Source organism: Geotrypetes seraphini, chromosome 6 (genome assembly GCF_902459505.1).
Source record: "Geotrypetes seraphini chromosome 6, aGeoSer1.1, whole genome shotgun sequence".
NCBI classification, from domain to species: domain Eukaryota; kingdom Metazoa; phylum Chordata; class Amphibia; order Gymnophiona; family Dermophiidae; genus Geotrypetes; species Geotrypetes seraphini.
The window spans coordinates 110,525,303-110,552,700 of NC_047089.1; the positions used below are offsets into that span (position 1 = coordinate 110,525,303).

Sequence of the window (27,398 nt, forward strand, 5' to 3'; positions counted from 1 at the left end):
CTCAGTCCACCATGTTTCCGTAATGCCAATGATGTCCACGTTATCTTTTTGTGCCATAGCTTCTAATTCACCCATCATATTTCTTAGGCTCCTTGCGTTCGTGTACATACACTTGAGTTTGCGGCCTGTTCCTTTCTTGCATTTCCTTCCCTCTTGTGTCTCTTTCAGTCTGTCTTGCCTGTGATCCGGTGAGTCTTCCCCTTTATCTTCCTGCACGTTATCCTCCGGGTATACCGATTCCCGAACCATCGACTCTCTCTCTCAGTTGACTGTCGGCTTTCCCCTTCTTCCTAGTTTAAAAACTTCTCAACTTCTCTCTTGATGTTGCTTGCAAGTAGCCTTGTTCCGTCTCTGCTGAGGTGGAGTCCGTCCTTTCTGAATAGCTTGTTCTTCCCTCAGAACATTGTCCAGTTGCGCACGAAGTGGAATCCTTCTTCCTCACACCAGCTCCACATCCACACATTGACTGCTTGCAGCTCTGTCTGCCTCTTCTCGTCTGCCCTGATACCGGCAGGATCTCCGAGAATGCTATCCTCTGTGTTCTGGTCTTCAGCTTCATTGCATCCTGAACTGGTCCTTCAGTACTTCTCAGTTGTAGTTCCTGTTTCCCACGTTGTTCATCCCCAAATGGATCACTACCGCCGTATCTTCTTGTTCCACTGTCAACGATCCTGTCGATGCGGCTCACTATGTCTTCTACCTTGGCTCTCGGTAGGCAGATCACCAGCCGATCTAGTCTTCCTCCCATTATGTGGCTGTCAACTTGCCTGATGATGGAGTCCCTCACGACAGTTGCTGTCCTCTCTATCTTCTCTTGATACTCCAGCCGCAGGTCCGTGTCCCTGGTGTTTGTCCATCTCTCCAGCCGTAGGTCCGTGTCTTTCGTTCCCATCCATTTCCTCTCTTCCTGGTGTTCATCTTCTTGTGGGTTCCCTCCGCTGTTTCCAGATCTCACTGCTGTGTCACCCATTTCCTCCTGGTGGCAGGTACTATGGCAGAATCGTTAACTATTGTTTTGCTGAAGCCAAATAAAGATCCTATGATGGTTTCAAATTACAGGCCTATTTATTTGATAAATGTAGACGATAAACTTTTGGCTAAGTTATTGGCTTTGCGCTTGGCCAAGGCTCTCCCTTAAATTATTGGTATGCACCAAACGGAGTTTGTTGCTCAAAGACATTCTTCAAATAATACCAGGCTGGCTTTTCACATATTCAATTTAACAAAAGCCATGGATGATCCAGCCTTCTCTGTATTCTTGGATGCAGAGAATGGACCTTTATGAATCAAGTAATGGACTGGTTTAGAATTGGTTCAGGATTTATACAAATGATTCAAACCTTGTATAATTCCCCTTCTGCCAGATTATATATAAATAATACTTTCTCAGAATGTTTTTGTTTGGAGAAGGGAGTTAGACAAGGGTGTCCATTATCTCCTTTGCTGTTTGATATTGTTTTGGAACCCTTGTTATTGGCTATACAACAGGCAAAGGAGATCCAGGGAATTCCTTACGCAGGTCAGGAATGCAAGGTCTCTGCTTATGCAGATGACATATTGCTTCATTTGAGGAATTCAGAAACAACCATTCCACATTTACTGGATTTGATTGAAAGGTTTGGAAAATTTTCAGGATATAAAATAAATTAGAGTAAATCAGAGATTCTTCCGCTTAATGTACATTGTCAAAAAGAATTGTTTGATTTATTCCCGTTTCTTTGGAAGGAGGGAATAAAATACTTAGGAATTTAGATTTATAAAACGCTGGAAGAAACGATGAAAGTAAATGAAAAGTCTTTATTTCTAAAGGTCACTGAGATGTGTAAACAATGGAACCCCTTACATTTGTCTTGGTGGGGGAGAATCCACACAGTTAAGATGATGATTTTGCCTGTGGTTTGCTACCAAATCGGTATGTTACCAGTATTTTTTCAGGGGTCCTTTTACAAAAAATTAAATAATATTCTTACAAAATTTATTTGGCTGGGGAGAGCAGCAAGAATTGCCTTAGTGTCTTTACAAAAAACAATTGTGGATGGTGGGGTAAATTTTCCAAATTTTTATACATACCATCAAGCCTATATGATGCATCAGGGTATGTATTGGATCCTCCCTGAGCTCATGGAAAATCTTCCAGACTAGTTATGGTTGGAATGGCAACTCCTGTCTCATAGTAACATAGTAGATGTCGGCAGATAAAGACCCGAATTGTCCATCCAGTCTGCCCAACCTGATTCAATTTAAATTTTTTTAATTTTTTCTTCTTAGCTATTTCTGTGCAAGAATCCAAAGTTCTACCTGATACTGTGCTTGGGTTCCCACTGCCGAAATCTCCGTCAAAACCTACTCCAGCCCATCTACACCCTCCCAGCCATTGTAGCCCTCTCCAGCCTATCCTCCCCCAAACGGCCATATACAGACCGTGACAGTCTGCCCAGTATTAGCCTTAGTTCAATATTTAATATTATTTTCTGATTCTAGATCCTCTGTATTCATCCCACGCTTCTTTGAACTCCGTCACTGTTTTCTTCTCCACCACCTCTCTCGGAAGCGCATTCCTGTCATCCACCACCCTCTCCGTAAAGTAGAATTTCCTAACATTGCTCTTGAACCTACCACCCCTCAACCTCAAATTATGTCCTCTGGTTTTACCATTTTCCTTTCTCTGGAAAAGATTTTGTTCTACGTTAATACCCTTCAAGTATATGAACGTCTGAATCATATCCTTCCTGTCCCTCCTTTCCTCTAGGGTATACATATTCAGGGCTTCCAGTCTCTCCTCATGCATCTTCTGGCGCAAGCCTCCTATCATTTTCGTCACTCTCTTCTGGACTGCTTCAAGTCTTCTTACATCCTTCGCCAGATACGGTCTCCAAAACTGAACACAATTCTCCAAGTGGGGCCTCACTAATGGCCTGTACAGGGGCATCAACACCTTCTTCCTTCTACTGGCTATGCCTCTCTTTATACAGCTCAGCATTCTCCTGGCAGCAGCCACCGCCTTGTCATACTGTTTTTTCGCCTTTAGATCTTCGGACACTATCACCCCAAGGTCCCGCTCCCCGTCCGTGCATATCAGCTTCTCACCTCCCAGCATATACGGTTCCTTCCGATTATTAATCCCCAAATGCACGACTTTGCATTTCTTTGCATTGAATTTTAGTTGCCAGGCATTAGACCATTCTTCTAACTTTTGCAGATCCTTTTTCATATTTTCCACTCCCTCTTCGGTGTCTACTCTGTTACAAATTGTAGTATCATCTGCAAAGAGGCACACTTTTCCTTCTAACCTTTCAGCAATGTCACTCACAAACATATTGAACAGGATTTGTATCATGTCTTGAGTATCAAGATGCCTAGGTTGTATAAGGACAATAGAATTTTAATGGACACTTGGAAGACTTTAAAATTTATTACAAATTTAACAGATATTCCAATTCATAAATCTACTTCTCAGTCCCTTTGGTTGAACCCCAAGATTCAGATTGGCGGGTTTAAATTCATCTGGAAACACTGGATGAAGGCAGGCATTGTACTTTAGAAGATGTAATATTAGACGGAAAGCTGTTTGAGTTTTCACAACTGCAACAAAAATTTGACATTGCTAAATCTCAAAGTTATAGGTGGTTGCAGTTGAAGCAGGCCATTCAGGAAGGGTTCCCTGACTGGAAAAATGTTAAAAATCAGTATAGTTTGCTGTTCCTGTGCTTCCAGGCTGATTTCCTGGGTCACCAGGCCACTCAGTGGTATAAATTAATATCTGGATTTTTGAATAAGAAACCAAAAACTGGTCTTCGTGACATTTGGAGCATTGAGATAAAGCATCAGATTTCTGCATCTCAATGGCCACAAACCTGAATATCATCTCACAATAATAAGCTTCTCTTTATTATGACAGAGGTTGCCCATACAGCTTATTTTAAGGAATTAGAAAAACTGGGATAGACTGAACTAGAGTCTCTGTGTCACATATTTAAAATGGAACGTACTATGGCTATACAACAGGGACTTTACAAAATGTTTCTGAGGATTTGGAAGCCATTGACAAAATTTTGCAGAGTGATGGTTGATTTTGCCCTTTGGTCATGAACGTCCAAGGTGGGTGGGTGGGAGGGAGGGTTGGAAAATATTTTTTTAAATTTTTTAATTTCAGTGTAATTTTTAAATATGAGTATAGGGGTGATATATCTATTTGTCATAGATTAAGATTTGATTGATTTTAAGTGCTTTTATAATGTAATATGATTGTATAATATGTTGCACTTATGTATGGCTTAAAAATGAATAAAGATATTAAAAAAAAGAACCCCCACCACAACACTGAAAAATTCCTGCACTGTAGTCAAATTCTACATGCAAAACCCCAGAGATTTTCTTACCCCACGCCGTTACCAAATTGCCATTGATGACACAGGAACAGACCCCTATTGGTTGATTGAAGTAGGAGTAGAACCTGAACAACCTGTATCCACTCACAAACTTCACCATACTGAAGAAATAGAATATAGCATTGAATATGGCACATCCGCAGCTAACCTTTTCCTCACATTAACAGAAACCATAGCCAACACACTAAACATCACTGAAAGTTATGTGTGTGGAGGAACCTACATGGGAGAACACTGGCCTTGGGAAGCGAGAGAGGTGGACCTCACTAACTCTTCCTCATTCATAGTTAACTTTACAAAACCTCCTCCTTTGTCAGTAGGCTCTCCCTGGGTACTAAAGAACCCATTTATTCCCGATCAATGTATTGTTAGACTTTATACATCAGGTAGCTTCATTGCAGGATGGTCAACTTGCACACATACCCACACCAGGGACTCTGAAAATTCTAGTTGGATCACCTGGCCCAATGACACAAAATCTTTTCAAGACATATTTTTCCTGCTTGTAAACCACACTCAGTATTCTAAGATAAAAACAACTCTCTCAAATCAGAAAAATTGGCCTGCCTCTGATGGCCTTTATTGGATATGCAATAATAAAGCATATGCGTGGCTTCCTAAAGACTGGGTAGGTTCATGTACCCTTGGCATAATTAGGCCCAACTTCTTTTTACTTCCGCTTGAACATGGAGAGTCTTTAGGATTTCAAATGTACAAAACCAGAAGCAGAAGTAAACGTGCAGTAAATGTTGGAGAGGGGTTGAAAATAGGAGAATGGAAGGAAAATGATTGGCCCCCTGCATGTATCATTAGTTACTATGGACCAGCCACTTGGGCTGAAGATGGCATGTGGGGATACCCAAACCCCCATATATATGTTAAATAGAATTATTAGACTTCAAGCAGTAGTTGAAACCATCACAAATGCAACCTCACTTGCTCTCAATGTCCTAGCTACACAAGATGATCAGCTTAGGAATGCCGTTTACCAAAACAGGCAAGCTCTAGATTACCTTCTAGCATCTGAAGGAGGTGTATGTGGTAAATTCAATTTATCAAATTGCTGCCTCCATATAGATGAAGTAGGTCAGGTAGTGAAAGACATTACAGATGGAATGAAAGAGGTAGCATATGTCCCAGTTCAAACTTGGAATGGAATTAAACCAGACTGGTTTAGCTCCTGATTTCCCAATATTGGAGCCCTTCGACCTATCTTGATTTTCTTAGGCATCCTTTGCCCTATCTTTTTGACAGTCCCTTGCTGCCTCCCTTGTTGTATCAGTTTTATCAAAACCACAACAGAACAGGTAACCCACAAACTATTATCTACCTATATATATATTGAAAACTTCTTCTACTCCCTACTGATCCTGAATATCAGACTATGCTCCCTCATCAATGTATGGTTGCCCGATCCCTCTCACATGCAGAGCCAACATCTGCCATATACAACAATACCCAAAATATGCACGACACACCAGATGATCAAAATACTTAAGTATAAAATCTTATTTTTAATAAGCAGGTATTGGACAAACTCAATCGCTTACTTATGGAATTATTTTACAATGTATATTTGATTTTGATTTTATAGTATTGCTTCATAATTAACTGATTTCTTTATGATTTACTGAGTCCTATTGAAGCAATTGTCCCTTTAGTTTGGGGATGGGTTAGACCAGGGGTGTCCAACCTTTTGGCTTCCCTAGGCTGCATTGGCCAAAAAAATGTTTCTGGGGCCGTACAAACACACAAATGCTGCAGCAAGACAGAGGAGGGAGCCGGGAAGACAGTAAACACCCAGGGGCATCAGAAGAAAACACTGCATTGCCCTCAACCGGGGCCGCACAAAATACTTCACTGGGCCGCAGGTTGGACACCCCTGGGTGTTCTTTTAATTTTATCAAGCTTAATTTCTGAGTACATGGGCCCTATGCCTGTACTTCATGACTGTCATGACCTTCAGCTACATCTTGACCTTGGGTGTTGAAGCCTTGGCAGGCTTCAAACAGGGGAATGAGGAAGGGGGAGGAGAAAGACCTGTACAGGTGTGCGTACAGGTGAAGAGATAAGACCTCCATGAAACTGGAGGTGAAGATAGAGACCCCTGAGATCCCCAGATTAACAGAAATATGACAATACCATTACTGGCCTGAACAAGCTGTTACATCTCTCTGCGAACATAAGCAAGGCAAAACTCATCTTTTACAACAGGCATGCTGACCATGGAAAACAAAAAGTTTTGTTTGTGAGAAAGGAAAATTACCAATATCAGAAGGAAATTAACACATCTCTATAACCTAGGTTAAGTTGATTTATCAGAAATAAGATCAACCACAAGGATATGAAATTGACAAACTGTAAAGAAGTAAAAGAGGAATAACATAGACCCTTGCTCGGAAATTGATGATTCTTGAAATTAAAAGGACATATGTCGGGAAATTAGACAAACCTTTTGGTAAACAGGACATCACGCTCAATATGACTCAGAAAAGTATAAATGTTAACCAATCAATGAACTGATAAGAGAAATGACAATTATGAATAGCCAATAGAGATTAAGAATGTAATATGTACTAACGTGATCTCAAGTTGTTAAAAATGTATAAAAGACCAGCTTGCTAGGGGACTAACCAGGACAGATACTAGGTATATGAAAGCTTTCTGTATATTCTCTGTTGGTTCCATTTGCTGGAAACTTGTTCTGTAAGCTGACTATTATTCTGTACTAATAAATATATTACTTATACAGCAAATAGAGTTGTTGTGTGAGGTCACTGATCCATGGAGGTTTCACAGCTGCCTTCATGAGTGCCTATTATCAACACTTATCCTCACCCTCTCATGTCCCCAAGACTAACTTGGCTCACTTTATCTTGCTGCCTAAGCCGGGGAAGGATCCTGCCCAGGTCAGCTTTTATAGACCAATTTCGTTATTAAACCAGGATGTCAAGCTCCTGGCTTCCATACTGGCGACCTGACTGAATCATTTCTTGCCTGAACTCATTGGGGGTGATCAGGTGGGGTTTGTCCCTCATAGGTATGCCTCGATGAACTACTAAGGAAGCTATGGAACCATGGGGTGCAAGGGGAGGTCCACCGATGGATCAAGAACTGGCTGGCGGACAGGAAACAGAGGGTTGGAGTAAAGGGACATTACTCAGACTGGCAATGGGTCACGAGCGGAGTTCCACAGGGGTCGGTGCTGGGACCGCTCCTATTCAATATATTCATTAACGACCTGGAAGCAGGAATAAAATGTGAAGTTATTAAATTTGCAGATGACACCAAACTATATCGCAAGGTCAATAACATGGAGGACTGCGAAGATCTCCAAAAATATCTGACAACACTGGAAAAATGGGCCAAAAAGTGGCAAATGAGTTTCAACATAGGGAAATGCAAGGTCATGCATATAGGGAAAAAAAACCCGATGTTCACTTACAAAATGGGGGGATCAGCGCTAGGGGTGAGCGACCTTGAAAGAGACCTGGGAGTGATGGTAGACACAACATTGAAGGCATCGGCGCAGTGTGCCACGGCCTCAAGGAAAGCAAACAGAATGTTGGGTATCATTAAGAAGGGTATCACGACCAGGACAAAGGAAGTCATCCTGCCACTGTATCGTGCTATGGTACGCCCGCACCTTGAGTACTGTGTTCAGTTCTGGTCGCCGTACCTCAAGAAGGACATGGAGGTACTTGAGAGGGTCCAGAGAAGAGCAACTAAGCTAATAAAGGGCATGGAGGACCTCTCATATACTGACAGACTGAAAAAGCTAGGGCTTTTCTCCCTGGAAAAGCGGAGACTTAGAGGAGACATGATAGAAACCTTCAAGATCATGAAGGGCATAGAAAAAATAGGGATAGGGGGGACGTCATCTATAGTAGGCCTCAACATGGCAGTACTTGTTTTGGATACTATCCGAATATGGAATGTCCGAGAATGGGTAGCGGGGCTATATACCAATCCCAGGGCCCGCTTGCTCATTAACAGGGGATTGTTGGATAGTCTTGACTTGTGCGGGGTACTCGTCAGGGATGCCCCCTGTCCCCATTGTTATTTGTGTTGGTAGTTGAATCCTTGGCGATTAAGATCCGCAGTAGTCCTGAGTTACAATGGATACAAATTGGGGCTTCGGAGTATCATCTCACTTTGTTCACTGATGATATCTTGCTTTTCCTGGATCAAGCCCCTCTCCATCTGCCAATTGCACTGCGTATGGTCTGTGATTTTGGCGCTATGCTACTCTTTCTATTCTGCCGGTGCGTATGCCTATGAGATATCTTGGCACCTATCTCCATCCTGATTCTCAGGCTATATATAAATGTAACATTCTGGATCAGTTTGAAAAAATCCGGACCTTGTGTGTTGCTTGGAAGGATCTTCCCTTGTCCTTGTTGGGTCGGATCGCCTTAGTTAAAATGATATTTTATTTTATTTTAATTTAAGCATTTATATGCCTCTTATAGTCTAAGTAGTTTACATTCAGGTATTCAAGCATTTTTCCCTATCTGTCCTCGCACTACCAAAATATTATATCCATTGCAGACGGTACCTTTCTGGATCTGGAAGAAGGATGAGCACAAACTTTGATCAGTTTTTACTGCGTTCATATTGCGGAACCATTCTGTGTGGATTAATTATTCCAAATTGTCCTGTAATAAAAGGGAGAGGGGGGCTCGTCTTACCAGACATACGAGCATATAATGTAGTAGCTCTCCTGCGGTTTATATATGAAGGAGTGACGGGAATGGCTCAGTTCTCATCCCCTAGTTAGTTACAGGGCTGGTGCACACCCTTCACCTTCTTAAACCTTCTTCACAGCACCAGGGGTGCAGGTGGTGCTGTATCTGCTAAATTTCGTTTTTTGCAGCATTTTTGCACAGCATGGCAGTGATGGCGTAAAAAGCAGGGGAAGACTCCTTTAGTGTCCCCTCTTTTGCAATTGATGGGTAATCACAATTTTACTCCCGGCTTATGCACTAAACCTTTTGTGGAGTGGGCAGCGCAGGGTGCATACACACTTCATCATATGGTGGATGCGACTACGGGTACCTTCCTTTCTTTTGCCTGTTTCAGGGACCTATGGGGGATTCCCTATACTCAATTCTTTACTTACCTACAGGCCAGACACTATTACATGTCTATTTTACGGCAATATGGGAACACCTGGGACTGTGGGTTCTTAGCCAAATGTTTACTTAGGCTCCCTGCCTCTGTGAATTCTCCTTCCCTGTGGTATGGAGTGGTTCGTTATGCAGAGCAGCAGGGGTCTCTGACCACTCTTAGAGATCAATGGAACAAAGACCTACGTACTAATTACACTTCAGAGGCTTTTTTGGACCTTTTTTGGACCCTTCATGAGTTTGTGAAATCAGCAGCACTACAAGAAACTCAATTTAAGCTTTTACATAGGGCATATATTACTAAACAGCGGGCAGCTCGCATGCGCTTATGGGAGGAGGAGACATGTAGCAAATGTAACCAGGCTGTGAGCAGGGCAGGATTAATTCTTTGAGGGCCCCTAGGCACACAAGTATACTGGGCCCCCTAGCCCTGCCCTCGCCCCGCCTCCCTGCCCCGTCCCATTTATTTACCTGTTTTCTAATTTACTACTTTATTTCCACTTGTATTTCTTTGTTTCCTTTATTATAAAATTCAAAACAAACAACAAAGTTCATGTTTTCTTTATTTTCGATATACCGTTTATCATACAGGTATCTTCGAATTATCATACATCACTTCGAATTCCACTCCTCTATTAGGCCTACCAGAAACCGTAACCTCTTTACCTACCCAAATATCATAGGCTGTAGATATCGCACCTTCTTTGATAGAACATTCAAATTCCAAGCAGGTAGACTGCAAACTTGGACAGGCTACTTCACTGATGCCGCCAGAGAATCATATAGTATCTTTAGGAAAGAACTAAAAACCACCTTGTTTAAGAAATTTATAACCTAACCAGACTTCTCCCCTAAAATCGGAGCCTCCTCCCATCCCAAGGAGTCCGTCTACCCTCTTCTGCCAAAATTTCTATCTTTAATTGTTACCAGTTTTTCCCACTGGTGCCCGTCCTTCGTTCAAATGTACCAAATTAACAACTTACTTCTCATCAACATCTTATGTTATCTTTTTCACCTTCGCAGTCTTGCACCTTTGTAACTCAAAGCGCAATCTCCTTTCTCTTCTCTTACTTATGCTCTGAATATCGTCGACTGTATAATGCTACTCATTGTGAAACCGAGTAACACACAGACCCTGTAACTCTCCTGTTACTATCACTAGATGTTCAATGCTATACTCTGTAATTCGCTGTCTGTACAGTTTCTCTTCATTGTAAACCGCCTAGAAGTCGCAAGATTGTGGCGGTATATAAGAATAAAGTTATTATTATTATTATTAAATGGTTTACAAAAATATGTAATAAAAGTTAAAAAAAGAATAAAAACTTGGCTAAACTAAAAAAAAGGAGAAACATTTACGCATGAACGTACATGATACATTAGGAAAGGATGGGAAGGAAAAGGTAATAAATACATCGAGATTAAAATAAAAATAAAAGAGGGAAATGGGAGAGAGAGGTACACAGTGCTAGTACACAGTGCCAATGTACAGTTTAGTTCTATGCAAGTTCCAAACATCTCTGAACAAATCCCCCCCTTCCTTCCCTTCCCACCTACTTGCCTAAGACTTTAACTATGAACCCTTTCCATACGTATATAAAAGTGTTCAAACGCATTGTAAAGCAGTAATACTATCCAAAACATAAGTCTATATTAATAACCAAGTTTGCAACTCCTCTCAACTGCCTCACTCTGTCGTCCAACTTTAACCCTTATGTATGTATAAACAACCAAATCTGTAACTCCTCTGGTATGTTCCACTCCATGTATGCTAATTTGTAACAAAACAACAAGGCAAGTGGCCCAAGTTTTCAAGTTTTTTTTTAAATTTCTTATACTGCCTAATCAAACCTTCTGGGCAGTGTACAAAAATGTAGAACAAAAGAAGATCAGCAGACAATAAGTAGATTTAAATCAGGTTTATTCAAGGTGCTCCCAGGAAACATGCCTGATGCATCTTGCCAAACAAAGCTGGTCAATGCTAACAGAAAACAATGTCTTTCATACACACAAGACACAGAACCACCCTCGCCCAGTATGTAATAAGTAATCACAACCCCCCCCCCCCACACACACACACACACTTTTTACAAAAGCACAGAAGATGTTTTTAGCACTGGCTGGCAGGCTGAATGTTCTGTGCTGTTCTGACGATCAAAGGAATTCTATGACCATCGGAGCAGTGCAGAGTATTCAGCATGCTGGCTTGTGCTACAACCTGAAGGGTTTAGAGGGGTAAAAAAACAGTGGTGCATATCCCCGAGTACTGAACAAAATATAAAGATAGCTGATATACATTTGAAAAAAAGAGAAATAACAAATCACTTTACAAATTAACAAATTAAACAAAAAATGGAAAATAAGATAATATCATTTTATTGGACTAATATATATTTTAATTAGATTTCAGAGGTCAAACCCTCTTTCCTTAGGTCAGTAAAGTATACTGCTGTTACAGTATCCTGTTCTGACCTGAGGAAAGAGAATTTGGCCTCTGAAACTTAATCAAAAATGTATTAAAATTAGTCCAATAAAACGATCACTGTATTTCCAATTTTCTATTTAATCATATTTATTAAATTTTCAAATACAAATAAAGCGTTAAAAACATTTCAAATACAATAAGAAGAAAACCAAAATTTACAGAATTATTATATAATAAACAATATCAATAAAAGCAAATATTCCCAATTCCCTCCCTTTTTCCCCATCCCAGAGCTGGGGGGGAAATATATATATATATATTTAAACATTAAAACGTATTAAGTAATATACGACTGCGGGTATATGTGTTAAAGTATCTAAATAAGGTTGCCAAATAGTAAAAAATTGTCTTCCCTGTCTACTATCCCATTCTGATAATTGCATACTTTCCATTGTCAAGATATGTAACATTCTAGAACGCCAATGATTATATGTTGGTCTCAAGGGTCCAATCCAAAGATAGAGTATGGCTTTCAGACCTAATAAAATTGTTTGAAGAAAACCTCTAAGGCCTCTTGGAATAGGATGTTTAAGATCAAAAATCCAAAATATGTTATAACTATTACAATGCCAATCAATGTTCCACATTTGCTTAACCTTAGAAAAAACAACACCCCAAAATTGGCATATGAAAGGACATGTCCAAAACATGTGAGATAAAATTAGCTTTAGGGTGACCACATTTCAAACATGATCCTAATGAAGCCAGGGAGCAATATATATTCTACAAATAAATTTATAAACCATTTCAAAATAGGTGATATCAGAAAGAAGACCATACAAAATCTTTGAATATGGAACCCTTGAAGTTGAATTCCCAATTCTTCAATCCAAGCTTGAGCTATTTTATTATAATCTAAACTAGAAGAAAGATCCAATAAGAAATGTCTAAAATATTTAAGGGGTGCAATCAATTGGGCATCTAACCAAAATAATTCTGAAAGAGTATCATATACTTTAGCATTCAGTGATAATGAAAGCAAGGAAGTCACAAAATATCTCAACTGCATATAAGAATATATATCCAGTCTAGACCAATTATAAACAGTACGCAACTGTGATAATGTTGGTAAATTACCCTCACCAGGTGGATCTTAAAGGAACAATTAAAAAATAATAAGGATTTCTCAGAACAGCAGTCTTCATCTTGGAAGTATGTAAAAGATAACTAAAATGATAAGGTCTCCATAATTTTAACTCTACTAAAGTCCAGGAAAAATAAGATGTTGCAAGAAGCCAATCATGCATGTGACGCATATGACAAGTCTCAACAAATTGTCTCAATTGTAATAAACCCAATCCACCTTTTACTATCGGCAAGGCCACCTGATTTATTCAACATTTTATTAATTTGTCAATCAACAAAACTTCAAGCAAAGAACATGACACAGCAAAGACCAACAACCCCCCCACCCCCCGCCACCCACCCCTCCCATTCCATCCCTCCCCAACTACCACTCACCCAGAGGGTGCATCCCAGCACCAGCAATCCGACCACAAGGCTCAGTGATCTGTGGTCTGATAATCCCGAGCCTTAACTCCACAACACAACAGGACTCAGGAACATCCCTCTCCTCCCACCACAATACCCCCTCGAGGTCTGTAGCAAACCCCCTCCCCCCAGCTCCAAAGTACTACACCAGTCCAAAAATATCCCAGTCCAGAAGAGAACATGACTCCCAAATGTAGCTACAGTGTGATCTCCCTTACACCCAGCACACCCCATTCCAAATACCCACCCCAAGCCCAACCCCCCATGAGCAAAATTCACCAGTCACAGACCACAACACTCACAGGGTATTCAAAATGAGACTACGGCCCTTAGAATGTAACTGTCGCAAATATGGGTCCCAAATTTGCAAATGTCGTCGACCCCCTTTCCTGGATCCTCTCGCATCTCTCACTTCCCAGCAGACTAGTTGATGTATATCAGCCTGCCAATGCCAATACCCCAGGGGCTCACCTAAAGTCCAAGATTTCAGAATGCATTTACGAGCTACCAACCCAAGCTTGCGACACAGTAATTGACGTGCCCCCTCCCATAGCCCCAAATGCCACAGGTAGGTCTAGCACCAATTACTCCTGGGTACCGGTCAAGACAAGTCGAAGATCATGACGCATAAAATGGAGAATCTCTCTCCAGTACGAGTGAATAAAATGATACCCCCCAAAACATATAGCCAAACATCCCCACTTCCATCCTGCATTTCAAATGCAGAGGAGTGACAGACCCCCACAGTAAAAATACTGGGCAGGTGTGAGGTACGCCCTATAAAGCACCCTATAATAGAATGGACAAAGGAGACCCCATAGACATCATATATTTAGATTTCCAAAACGCCTTTGCCAAGGTGCCCCATGAACGCCTACTCCGGAAACTGAAGAACCATGGTGTGGAAGGAGACGTACATAGATGGATCAAAAATTGGTTGGTGGGTAGGAAACAGAGGATAGGAGTGAAGGGCCACTACTCGGACTGGAGGAGGGTCACGAGTCGGGTCCCGCAGGGCTCGGTGCTCGGGCCACTGCTATTTAATATATTCATAAATGATCTAGAAACAGGGACGAAGTGTGAGATAATAAAATTTGCGGACGACACCAAACTATTTAGTGGAGCTCGGACTAAAGAGGACTGCGAAGAATTGCAAAGGGACTTGAACAAACTAGGGGAATGGGCGACGAGATGGCAGATGAAATTCAACGTTGAGAAATGTAAAGTATTACATGTGGGAAACAGAAACCCGAGGTACAACTATACGATGGGAGGGATGTTATTGAATGAGAGTACCCAAGACTTGGGGGTAATGGTGGAGATGACAATGAAGCCGGTGGCACAGTGCACAGCGGTCGCTAAGAAGGCAAACAGAATGCTAGGCATAAGGGTATTACAACCAGAACGAAAGAAGTTATCCTGCCATTGTATCGGGCGATGGTGCATCCGCATCTGGAGTACTGCGTCCAATATTGGTCGCCGTACCTTAAGAAGGATATGGCGATACTCGAGAGGGTTCAGAGGAGAGCGACACGTCTGATAAAAGGTTTGGAAAACCTTTCATATGCTGAGAGATTGGAAAAACTGAGACTCGTTTCCCTGGAGAAGAGGAGACTTAAGAGGGGATATGATAGAGACTTACAAGATCATGAAGGGCATAGAGAGAGTAGAGAGGGACAGATTCTTCAAACTTTCGAAAAATAAAAGAACAAGAGGGCATTCGGAAAAGTTGAAAGGGGACAGATTCAAAACGAATGCTAGGAAGTTCTTCTTAAATCCAATGACAACAAAGACAGATCCAACTGGAGAACAAAACTAAAAGACTACAAACATCTGATAACCACCAAACGCACTAACTTCTACGCCCAAAAAATCGGATCCCCTAACCCCGATATCAAAAACCTATTCAAAATAGTCAACCACCTCTACGATACTCAATCCCTTACCCGACCTTCCTCAGACGCACCCCCACCGGCCAATGACCTGGCCGCGTTCTTCAACAACAAAATCTCCAATCTCAGAACCACCCTACCTATTTCCTCCAACAACCATCTGAACTATCTGGACATTCAGTCCCATGACGACAAAACCAGGGCTGATTTTTACTGGAACAACTTCACCACCCCCACCTGGCAACAATTCTGCAAATTCTATTCAAAATACGCCAAATCCCACTGCAAACTAGATAGCTGTCCACCAAATGTAATGCAAGCTGTCCCGATCTCTTTCAAAATCAAATTATATACTTGGCTCTCCTCCCAACTACAATTAGGCTCATTCCCTGTGGACCTAGGCCAGATTCTGATTATGCCTATCATCAAAAACCCCAAAGATCCCATCTCCCTCATATCCAATTACAGACCCATTGCGAACATACCCTTCTTTACAAAGTTGATGGAAAGTCTGGTCAACCAAGATTTAACAACCTACTTGGACAAATTCAACATCCTAAACGACAACCAGTCAGGTTTCCGCCCTGGACACAGCACTGAAACCATCATCGCTTCTTTGGTAGATTACCTTCACAACCTGTTCAGCCAAGGCTCAAGTGCACTAGTCCTACAATTAGATCTTAGTAGCGCCTTTGACTTGGTTGATCATGCCATTCTTCTGGATTGTTTGGAGTCTATTGGCCTCTCAGGCAACGTGTTAAAATGGTTCCATGGTTTCCTAGGTCAACGCTCCTACCAAGTCTACAGCGACAACTCCTATTCCGCCAGCTGGGCTCCCCCCTGTCCCCCACGCTGTTCAATATCTACCTGGTCGCCCTAGGGAATCTACTGCTAAACTTGAAGATCAAATTCTACATCTATGCTGACGACATCACCTTAGTCATAGAAACATAGAAAGATGACGGCAGATAAGGGCTATAGCCCATCAAGCCTGCCCACACTATTGACCCTCCCTGTTAAGTCTAATGAACCCCTTAAGTGTAATTGTAATTATACTGCCATCTCCAACATAACCCCCGAGATAAACAACCTCCTAGCTTCAATCCTAACGCAAATCGAACTATGGATGACCGACTTCAAACTGAGGCTCAACTCAGATAAAACCAAGTTCTTCCTGGCAAGCCCAAACGACAAAATCAAAGATACCTCAATCTCTCTGAATGGCCAAGTCTTTCCCTTAACAAACTCCTTAAAAATACTCGGAGTGACTCTGGACCGCAACCTTACCTTCGAAGATCACACAGACCTTCTGGTCAAAAAAGGCTTCGCCACCTTATGGAAGCTAAGATCCATCAGAAAATACTTTGACGCCCCCTCATTCCGCCTACTTGTGCAATCCTCCATCTTAAGTCTAGTCGACTACTGTAACATCATCTACCTGGGATCTTTCAAAAAAACCACACAAAGATTGCGAATTATTCAAAACACGGCAATCCGACTGATCTTCGGACTAAAAAAATGGGAACACATAACTCCCTATTACCACAAACTTCACTGGCTACTCCTAGAAGCAAGTGTGCTATTCAAGTTCGCCTGTTTCTGCTACAAATCCATCCTTGGCTCGGCCCCCCTTTACTTAGTACCCCATTTTATCCTAGACCGCCCATCCAAACTCACACGTAGAACCCACCTGTTTAGCTACCCTACCCTAAGGACCTGCCGTTACAAAAGATATCTAAATAGAACTCTTGCCTTCCAAGCAGGTCATCACAATAACTGGCTGGCCCACATCATCTCACGCACTTCATCCTACTTAAACTTCAGGAAACTACTAAAAACTAATCTTTTCACCCGATTCATACCCTAAGACCCTATGCCCACCCTGGCCCCTTCTATCTCTCTATGTCCTTTACGCAGATTGTCTTGACCACCTTCCCTGTACCATTTCATTGCCATAATTGTACCCATCTTTCTTTCTGTTTGTACCATTTTTTCTCTCTGTTGTACCATTTTTTCTCTCTGTTGTACCATTTTTTCTCTGCCACCAATTTTTCTCTGATTGTAACATTGTACCATTTTCGCTGATTGTCCAGCCCTTCTTCGTTGTAAACCGCATCGAACTACTATGGCTTTGGCGGTATATAAGAAATAAAATTATTATTATTATTACCCAACGTGTGGTGGACACCTTGAATGCGCTTCCAGAGGGTGTAACAGGGCAGAGTATAGTACTGGGGTTCAAGAAAGGATTGGACAATTTCCTGCTGGAAAAGGGGATAGAGGGGTATAGATAGAGGATTACTGCACAGGTCCTGGACCTGTTGGACCGCCGCGTGAGTGGACTACTGAGCACGATGGATCTCAGGTCTAACCCAGCAAAGGCATTGCTTATGTTCTTATGTTCATTCCTGTAGAGTTGCCCAAAGGGTCAAGGAGAGAACTCTCTGAAGTTGTGCCAAAAGATCTCAGGCCTGCAAGGGCACGGACAAATCCCTCTCCCAACCCTGCAGGTAACTTCTCACCTCCTTACTGGGTTCCACCCGCTCTAAGCCTTTGTAAATCATAGATACAGAGATCTCCTCAGTATCCGCACCAAAAAATGCACGCAAAAGAGACCTCATGTGACTGGCCCAAAAATGTTTAAGCTGACAATACGCAAAAGTATTGCCTCATTTGAGTCCCACCCGATCTTGCAAATTCTCAAACGCTACCAGGTCCCCCTCCAAAGTCATCACATGTTCCAACTGCCAGACCCCCCTCTCTCTCCCAGCTGGCAAAAGCTGCATTATCATTCCCTGAGGGGAAGGGGGAATGCCCTCGCAACAGAATCTGATCAGTAATCAATGGGTCCCCATCAAAATTACGCACCAACCAAGTCCACGCCTCCTGCAGAAAGCTCACCAGCAAACTACGATGTAGCTCGTCGGGGAGTGCAAAAGCGGAAAGTGCAAAAGCGACAATATATGGGCTGGGGAATAGTATGCTTTTTCCATCTGCACAGGTGTAAATTTAATCGATCCCAGCAACCAACCCCCTAAGTGTCTCAACAAACACGCATAATTATAACGTTGCAGATTGAGCAACCCCAGACCCCCTTCTAACCCAACCCTCCCTGTAAACAGGCTATATGCAATTTAGGTTTTTTGTTCATCCAAATAAACCTAGAAAACACACCCTGCACATGGCCCAGGTCCCTGCGGGAAAGGCGTAATGGGAGGGTCTGAAGCATATAAAGCCACTTGGGCAAATTCATCATTCGAAGTAGCTGAATCCGCCCCATCAACGACAAGGGTAATAAATGCCAGCAATCCAGCGCCCATCTCGTATCATACATCATTCGTGGCACATTTAATTTATGTTCAAATATATTTTATTGAGCAAGCAAAAACACCAACAAGGTAACAGTCAAAAGACAAAGAAGCTCACCATTTAAATACAAAATTCCAATCTCCACAGAACTCAACCCCCCAAATAACCCCTCCCCATCCCCAAACTGACCCCCCAAAAACAACCCCCCTCCCCGCGGGTCCTCCTTCCAGGCATAAGAATACCAATGAAAATACATACAGAAAACAGGCATGCCAAGTGCTACAGAATGAAACAAAAAACAAAGAGTCAACAGTTAAGCAAACGGCTACGTGCCAGAGGAGTCATAGTTGTCCAAAATGGTTCCCAAGTGCGCTGGAAGATGCGGCCTGATAGAAAGAAAAGGTCTGTCACATCCCTCCGTTCCCACATCAGGAGAGTAATCATCCGACAGCGCCACAGAGAAAAATCCAGAGCATCAACCTCAAGCCATTTCAGCAAGATACATTTCAGGGCCACGAGAATAGTCCATTTAAGGAAAGCAGCAACTCCTCTGGCACGAGGGAAATAGTGGGGAACAGCTCCAAATAAGAGCAAAGGGGAGCGACGAATGGTAAGCTTCCAAATGCTCTCCACAAAAGTAAAAACAGCAGTCCAAAAAGCTTGAACATTTGGGCAAGTCCAAAACATGTGTCCTAAGCCCGCCTCAGGAGCCTGACATCGAAGACAGGTAGCATTCTCACGCAAACGGGATAAATAAGCCCTCTTAGGAGAGATGTATAAGCGAAAGACCAACTTATAATGTTCCCAAAAAGTGGTATATTTTCGAAGTGTTGACAGCCGATGAACAGCCTGCAAAAGAACATCATCGGGCAATTCTATTGCAAGATCACAAGCCCAAACATCTGGTAACTTAGAATGATGAAACAAGGGGGACTCATCCTTCAAATGGCGATGATGGAATTTGAGGGGAACAGGAAGTTGGGAACCTATGGTGAAAGCCGTTGACAGTGTCTCCTGGCAAGAGGCTTGCAATGAAGAAGAAGGTAAGAAAGAAACGTAATGGTGAATTTGAATATAAGCAAAATAATCAGTGGGAGGGAGATCAAATTCATCTCACAGCTGTAAAAAGGACTTCAGGGTACCATCATCATCAACCAATTGAAACACAAAATGAATGCCCCTTGCTTCCCACCAAGCAGAGGGGAGGAGAGGCCGAGAGGGAGCCAGAGGAAGCCAGAGCAGGCAGTAAGACCTGGGGTCGCGGCGAGAGGTAGCTCCGCCCCCCCACCGCATCACAGGTCGCATCGGCACCCGGGCTCCCCTTTAAGAAGAAGGGAAGCCAGGGCACGAGGCAGACCTCGGCGGTTTTTGCCTTTTTCTTTTAGTTGCCTTTCTTTTAGTTGCCTTTTTCTTTTGTTGCAGCGCAGAGGGGAGGAGAGGCCGAGAGGAGCCAGAGGAAGCCAGAGCAGGCAGTAAGACCCGGGGTCGCGGCGAGAGGTAGCTCCGCCCCCCCAACCGCATCACAGGTCGCATCGGCGCCCGGGCTCCCCTTTAAGAAGAAGGGAAGCCAGGGCACGAGGCAGACCTCGGCAGTTTTTGCCTTTTTCTTTTAGTTGCCTTTCTTTTAGTTGCCTTTTTCTTTTGTTGCAGCGCAGAGGGGAGTTGAGGCCGAGAGGGAGCCAGAGGAAGCCAGAGCAGGCAGTAAGACCCGGGGTCACGGCGAGAGGTAGCTCCGCCCCCCCACCGCGTCACAGGTCGCATCGGCGCCCGGGCTCCCCTTTAAGAAGAAGGGAAGCCAGGGCACGAGGCAGACCTCGGTGGTTTTTGCCTTTTTCTTTTAGTTGCCTTTTTGTTTTGTTGCAGCGCAGAGGGGAGGAGAGGCCGAGAGGGAGCCAGAGGAAGCCAGAGCAGGCAGTAAGACCCGGGGTTGCGGCGAGAGTTAGCTCCGCCCCCCCACCGCGTCACAGGTCGCATCGGCGCCCGGGCTCCCCTTTAAGAAGAAGGGAGCCAACAGCGCCCAGCCGTTCGGCGCGCAGCAAAGGCGAGCGGCAAAGGCGCTCGCCTTAGCGAGAGCGCCTTTGCAAAGGAGCCTTCTGAAGGAGCCCAGACAGCCCAGGCAGCCCAGCAGCAAATCTAACTTCTAAAAAAAAAAAATAAATAAAAAAAATAAACAAGGTACTTTTCTTTTCTTCTCTTCTCATTCTTTTCTCTCTCTCTACTTTTTCAGCTAGCTGCACGCCAGGCACCACACCCAATCACCGAGGAGCAAGGACAAAGAAATGGAGGCTACAGGAACCCAGGGGAGCTACCCAGTATACTGCATCGAATGTCATATGTATGACTACTTCCCCTCCGGGAGGCAGGCGTACATATGCAGTCGATGTCAGGAACTGGATAGCCTGAAGAAGGAGGTCAGGAGACTGCAGGTTCGAGTACAGGAACTGGAGGGACTGTGCACCATGGAGGAACAGTGCTGAACAACCGAGGATACCGCCAGAGAGGACCACATCACGGAACAAGTTAGAGAGCTCGAGAAATTCATCAAGGAGGCCTGCAGGATGGTGGAGGCACAGGACCACCAGCACTTCAGGGAAGAACCAACAGTCGGACGACCTAATCCACCAGACACCACGGGAGTAGGACCTTGCGGAGAATCTGGACAAGCAGATGAGGAGGAGACCCAACAGAACCCGGAGGAAGGACTAGAGGACTGCGCCACTGACACAGACCTGAGACCAAAGAGACAGCTGAGGAAGGGGAGATCTGCTATCGTAGTGGGAGACTCAATCCTGAGAGGAGTGGACAGTCACATAGCTGGAGGGAGAGAGGACCGACTAGTGACATGTCTCCCGGGGGCAAGAACGAAGGACGTCATCGACAGAATTGAGAGGATCATGGAAGGGGCCGAGACGGAGGAGACAGCTGTAGTAATCCATGTTGGAACCAACGACGTCAGCAGGAGGAGCTACAACAGGACTGCACTAACTGATCAGTTCAGGATCCTGTGGAGGAAACTGAAACTGAGGGCAAGGAAGATAGCCTTCTCAGAGATCCTGCCAGTACCGAGAGCGGACACACGGAGGCAGAGTGAACTACAAGCAATAAACGGTTGGCCCAGGAGATGGTGCGAAGAGGAGGGTTTCCTTTTTGTTCGGAACTGGACAACTTTCTTGGGAAAAAATAAGCTCTACAGGAGAGATGGACTGCACCTGAGCACGACTGGGACGAGGATGCTGGCACGCAATGTCCAGAGCGCCATAGATTTGGCTTTAAACTGAGGAAGAGGGGAAAGCCGACAGTCGATCTGACACATCGGACAAAAGTATCAAATAAGGATACTGAGCAAGGGCATTGTAAAAGAGGGCTCGGGACTGAGTGGGAATTTTTGGAAAAAGGACCTAAGGATGCAATACAGGGGCCCAGGGCCAAGGACATTGTAAAAAAGAAATCGGGACTGAGTGGGAAATTTTGGGACAAGGACCTAAGGACACAATGCAGATGCCCAGGGCCAAGGACATTGAACAAAGACACTGTAAAGGAGGGCACAGGACTGAGTGGGAATTTTTTGAAGAAGGACCAAAGGGCAAATTGCAGGGATCTAGGGCACAAATGAAATTGGCAAACAGGACTAACAGAGAACAACGGAATCCAAAAGGACAATGGGGAAGCAGGCTGAGGACGAAACAGACACACCACAGGAGGAGAATGACCGAGACGAGGCTTGGGGACTGGCAACTCACGAGGGGGTCGCCAGGAGCGCCAAAACACGAGGAAAACCAGCAAGAGAGACAAACAACCGGGACTTACATTGCCTATACACAAATGCTAGGAGCCTAAGGACTAAAATGGGAGAGTTAGAAGTCTTAGCCAACAAAAAGGGCCTAGACATAATCGGAGTCACAGAAACGTGGTGGACTGATGACAATAAATGGGATGTGGCTTTACCAGGGTTCAAACTCTATAGGAGAGATAGGCCACACAAAAAAGGTGGAGGAATAGCGCTATATATAAAGGATTCCATACATTCAACCAGGATGGAAACAACAGCAAGGGCGGATGACTTGGAATCACTATGGGTTAAGCTATCCGGAGGAACTGGAGCAGACATAAAATTGGGTCTGTACTATCGCCCACCGGGACAAACGGAAGAAATCGACCAGGATCTGGAGGCTGAACTAGGGCAGGTATGCAAAAGCGGAAGTGTGGTGGTGATGGGGGACTTCAACTACCCGGGAATAGACTGGAGTATAGGGCACTCAAACTGCATGAGGGAGACCAAATTCCTGGAGGTCACGAGGGACTGTTTCATGGAACAACTGGTCATGGAACCAACACGGGGAGATGCCACTCTTGACCTAATCTTCATCGGACATGGGGGACCCGCTAAAGAGGTGGTGGTACTAGCCCCACTAGGAAAGAGCGATCACAACACGATCCAGTACAGGCTAGAAATTGGATCATCAAAGGTGAAAAGAACTACAACGACAGCACTGAACTTCAAAAAAGGGAATTATGATGCCATGAGGAAAATGGTAGGAAAGAAACTCAATGGCACCGCAAGGAAGATGGAGTCCGTAGAAAAAGCCTGGACCTTACTCAAGGGCAAGGTGCACGAAGCACAAAACCTGTGCGTCCCCAAGTTCATGAAAGGGTGCAAAAAAAATAGAACAAAAAACCCAGTGTGGATAACAAATGCAGTGAAAAAGGCGATAAGTGACAAGAAGGCATCATTCAAAAAATGGAAAAAGGACAAATCAGAGGACAACCAAAAGGAGCACAATAAACACCAAAAGGAGTGTCACCGAGTGGTTAGGAAAGCAAAAAGAGAATATGAAGAGAGACTGGCGGGGAAAGCAACAAACTTCAAATCATTCTTCAGGTACGTCAAGGGGAAGCAACCAGCAAGGGAGGAAGTGGGACCCTTGGATGATGGAGACAGAAAGGGAGTGGTAAAAGAGGAAAAGGAGATAGCTGACAGGCTAAATGAGTTCTTCACTTCAGTCTTCACGAGGGAGGACACAACCAACATTCCGGAACCCGAGGAGATTGTAAAAGGAGATCAGGATGAAAATCTGGTCCAACTAGAGGTAAGCAAAGTGGATGTCCTCAGGCAGATAGACAGGCTAAAGAGTAATAAATCGCCAGGTCATAGTAACATAGTAACATAGTAGATGACGGCAGATAAAGACCCGAATGGTCCATCCAGTCTGCCCAACCTGATTAAATTAAAAATTTTTTTTTTTTTTCTTCTTAACTATTTCTGGGCGAGAATCCAAAGCTTTACCCGGTACTGTGCTTGGGTTCCAACTGCCGAAATCTCTGTTAAGACTTACTCCAGCCCATCTACACCCTCCCAGCCATTGAAGCCCTCCCCTGCCCATCCTCCTCCAAACGGCCATGCACAGACACAGACCGTACAAGTCTGCCCAGTAACTGGCCTAGTTCAATCTTTAATATTATTTTCTGATTCTAAATCTTCTGTGTTGATCCCACGCTTCTTTGAACTCAGTCACAGTTTTACTCTCCACCACCTCTCTCGGGAGCGCATTCCAGGCATCCACCACCCTCTCTGTAAAGTAGAATTTCCTAACATTGCCCCTGAATCTACCACCCCTCAACCTCAAATTATGTCCTCTGGTTTTACCATTTTCCTTTCTCTGGAAAAGATTTTGTTCTACGTTAATACCCTTTAAGTATTTGAACGTCTGAATCATATCTCCCCTGTCTCTCCTTTCCTCTAGGGTATACATATTCAGGGCTTCCAGTCTCTCCTCATACGTCTTCAGCATTCACCCAAGGGTACTCAAGGAACTAAGGAACGAAATAGCTGAGCCACTTAGACAAATATGCAACCTATCCTTAAAAACTGGAGAGATTCCGTAAGACTGGAAAATAGCAAATGTCACGCCCATCTTCAAGAAAGGCTCAAGGGGAGACCCAGGTAACTACAGGCCGGTGAGCTTGACCTCGGTCCCGGGAAAGATGATGGAAGCGCTGATTAAAGACTGCATCTGGGAACACATCAAAAACACTGGGCAGCTAAAGCCGAGCCAGCATGGCTTCTGCAAGGGCAGGTCATGCCTCACTAACTTATTATACTTCTTTGAGGGGGTAAACAGCCAGGTGGATAAAGGGGAATCTATAGACATCATTTACCTTGACTTCCAAAAAGCCTTCGACAAGGTACCACATGAAAGACTGCTAAGGAAGCTATGGAACCACGGGGTGCAAGGGGAGGTCCACCGATGGATCAAAAACTGGCTGGCGGACAGGAAACAGAGGGTTGGAATAAAGGGCCATTACTCAGACTGGCAATGGGTCACGAGCGGAGTTCCGCAGGGGTCGGTGCTGGGACCGCTCCCGTTCAATATATTTATTAACGACCTGGAGGCATGAACAAAATGTGAGGTTATTAAATTTGCGGATGACACCAAACTATACAGCAGGGTTGAAAGCAAGGAGGACTGCAAAAATCTCCAAAAAGATCTGACAGCGCTGGAAGAGTGGGCCAAAAAGTGGCAAATGAGTTTCAACATAGGGAAATGCAAGGTCATGCATGTAGGGAAAAAGAACCCGATGTTCACTTACAAAATGGGGGGATCACCGCTAGGGGTGAGTAACCTTGAAAGAGACCTGGGAGTGATGGTAGACACATCATTGAAGGCGTCGGCGCAGTGCGCCACAGCCTCAAGGAAGGCAAACAGAATGTTGGGCATTATTAAGAAGGGTATCACGACCAGGACGAAGGAAGTCATCCTGCCACTGTATCGTGCAATGGTGCGCCCGCACCTGAAGTACTGTGTCCAGTACTGGTCGCCGTACCTCAAGAAGGACATGGCGGTACTTGAGAGAGTCCAGAGAAGAGCAACTAAGCTAATAAAGGGTATGGAAGACCTCTCATATACTGACAGACTGAAGAAGCTGGGGCTTTTCTCCCTGGAAAAGCGGAGACTTAGAGATCATGAAGGGCATAGAAAGAGTAGACAGGGACAGATTTTTCAAATTACGGGGAACCACAAGTACAAGGGGGCACTCAGAGAAATTGAAAGGGGAAAGGTTTAGAACAAACGCCAGGAAGTTCTTTTTCACTCAGAGGGTGGTGGATACATGGAACGCGCTACCAGAGGATGTGATAAGCAGAAGCACGCTAAAGGGCTTCAAAGAGATTGAGACAAAGGGATTGAGGGGTACAGATAGGAGTAGAGGTAGGTAATAGGGATAGGATTAGAGGATTAGAGGCAGTTACAAAATTAGTCAGGGACATTGTTCAGGCAATTAGGCCTGATGGGCTTCCGTGGGAGCGGACCGCTGGGCAGGATGGACCTCTGGTCTGCCTCAGCGGAGGCAACTTCTTATGTTCTTAAAACTCAGGCCATCTATCCCAGGTGGGAAGGAGCCATTAAAGCAGATAGGCAGGAAAGGGGTGACAGAAGAGAGAGCATGGAATTTACAGACCCAGCGCCAAACCTTCCGCAAGGGATGGTGAAGCACCTTCATAGCGAGAGATTCAGGCAAAGGAGAGGGAAGAGAATGAAAATAGGCACTAAAGTGAATAGATCAGAAACAGAAAAGCTCCAAAGAAGTATTGGTAAACACTGAAGTACCCCTAAAGAAATCATTAACATGGCGCATGCCACATCCGATAGTCAGATAACGAAGGTTTAACAACCCCAAGCCCCCCTTGTACCATGGAGCCGTACTTTGGAGGTTTCCCATTCCAAAGAAATCTCTGAACTAAGCGGGTTAGACGGCGTTCATCCCGACAAGTCAAATAAAGAGGAAGAACCTGAAAAACATAGAGCCAACAAGGAACAATGAGCATGTTATAAAGATGCACCCTACCTAAAAGTGAAAAGGGAAGAGTTCCCCATAACTGTAGTTTGTTCTGCAAGGCCTGAAACAGCGGTTCCACGTTCAAGTGATACAGACTAGAAAGGTTCAGCAGAATAAGGACCCCCAAATATTTCAAAGCGGAATCAGCCCACCAAAGGGGAAAGACACCCCTCCAAGTAGCACGCAACTCAGGTGGATAAGGCAAGGCCAGGGACTTATCCAGATTAAGAGACAACCCAGAATAAAACCCAAATTCAAAAATAAGATCCAAAGCCTTCGGTAGAGAATCTTCGGGTCTCGAAAGAATCAAAAACATATCATCCGCAAAAGCTAAGGTCTTTAACTCCACCCCCTCAACATGGAGGCCCTGCACCGCCTCAAACCCCCGAAGAGTGCAAAGCAAAGGTTCTAAAGAAAGAAGAAACAACAAAGGGGAGAGGGGGCACCCCTGCCGGGTACCACGAAGGATGGGGAAAGAGTCCGTGCGGGTCCCATTGATTAGAAACGAGGCCCTCGGGTTAGAGTAGAGAGAGCATTAAGAAAAGGCCTCCCAAACCTACCTGTTTCAGAGTGCGAAACAAGAAGGACCAATGGACACTATCAAATGCCTTGGAAGCATCTAAACTGTCAAACAAAGCCGGAATCTGGTGAGAATGACAATGGGCAAGTGCAAAGAGAACCTTACAAACAATACAAACCAAGTGACGTCCCCGGACAAACCCAAGCTGATCCTCATGAACAAGCAGAGGGAGATGAGGAGCAAGATGATCGGCCAATATGCGAGCAAAGAGTTTAAGATCAACATTGATCAATGAGATGGGATGATAGGAGCCCGGCAAATCAGCCTCCTTGCCAGGTTTCAACAAAAGAG

The 27,398-nt window shown here is 44.1% G+C and overlaps 1 protein-coding gene across 7 annotated transcripts in view; it reads right to left on the reverse strand.

Annotated features, from left to right (window-relative positions):
- RGN (regucalcin) overlaps positions 1 to 27,398 on the reverse strand; it is a 677,053-nt gene that overhangs the window by 424,419 nt on the left and 225,236 nt on the right. The gene's annotated exons all lie outside the window — the stretch shown is intronic.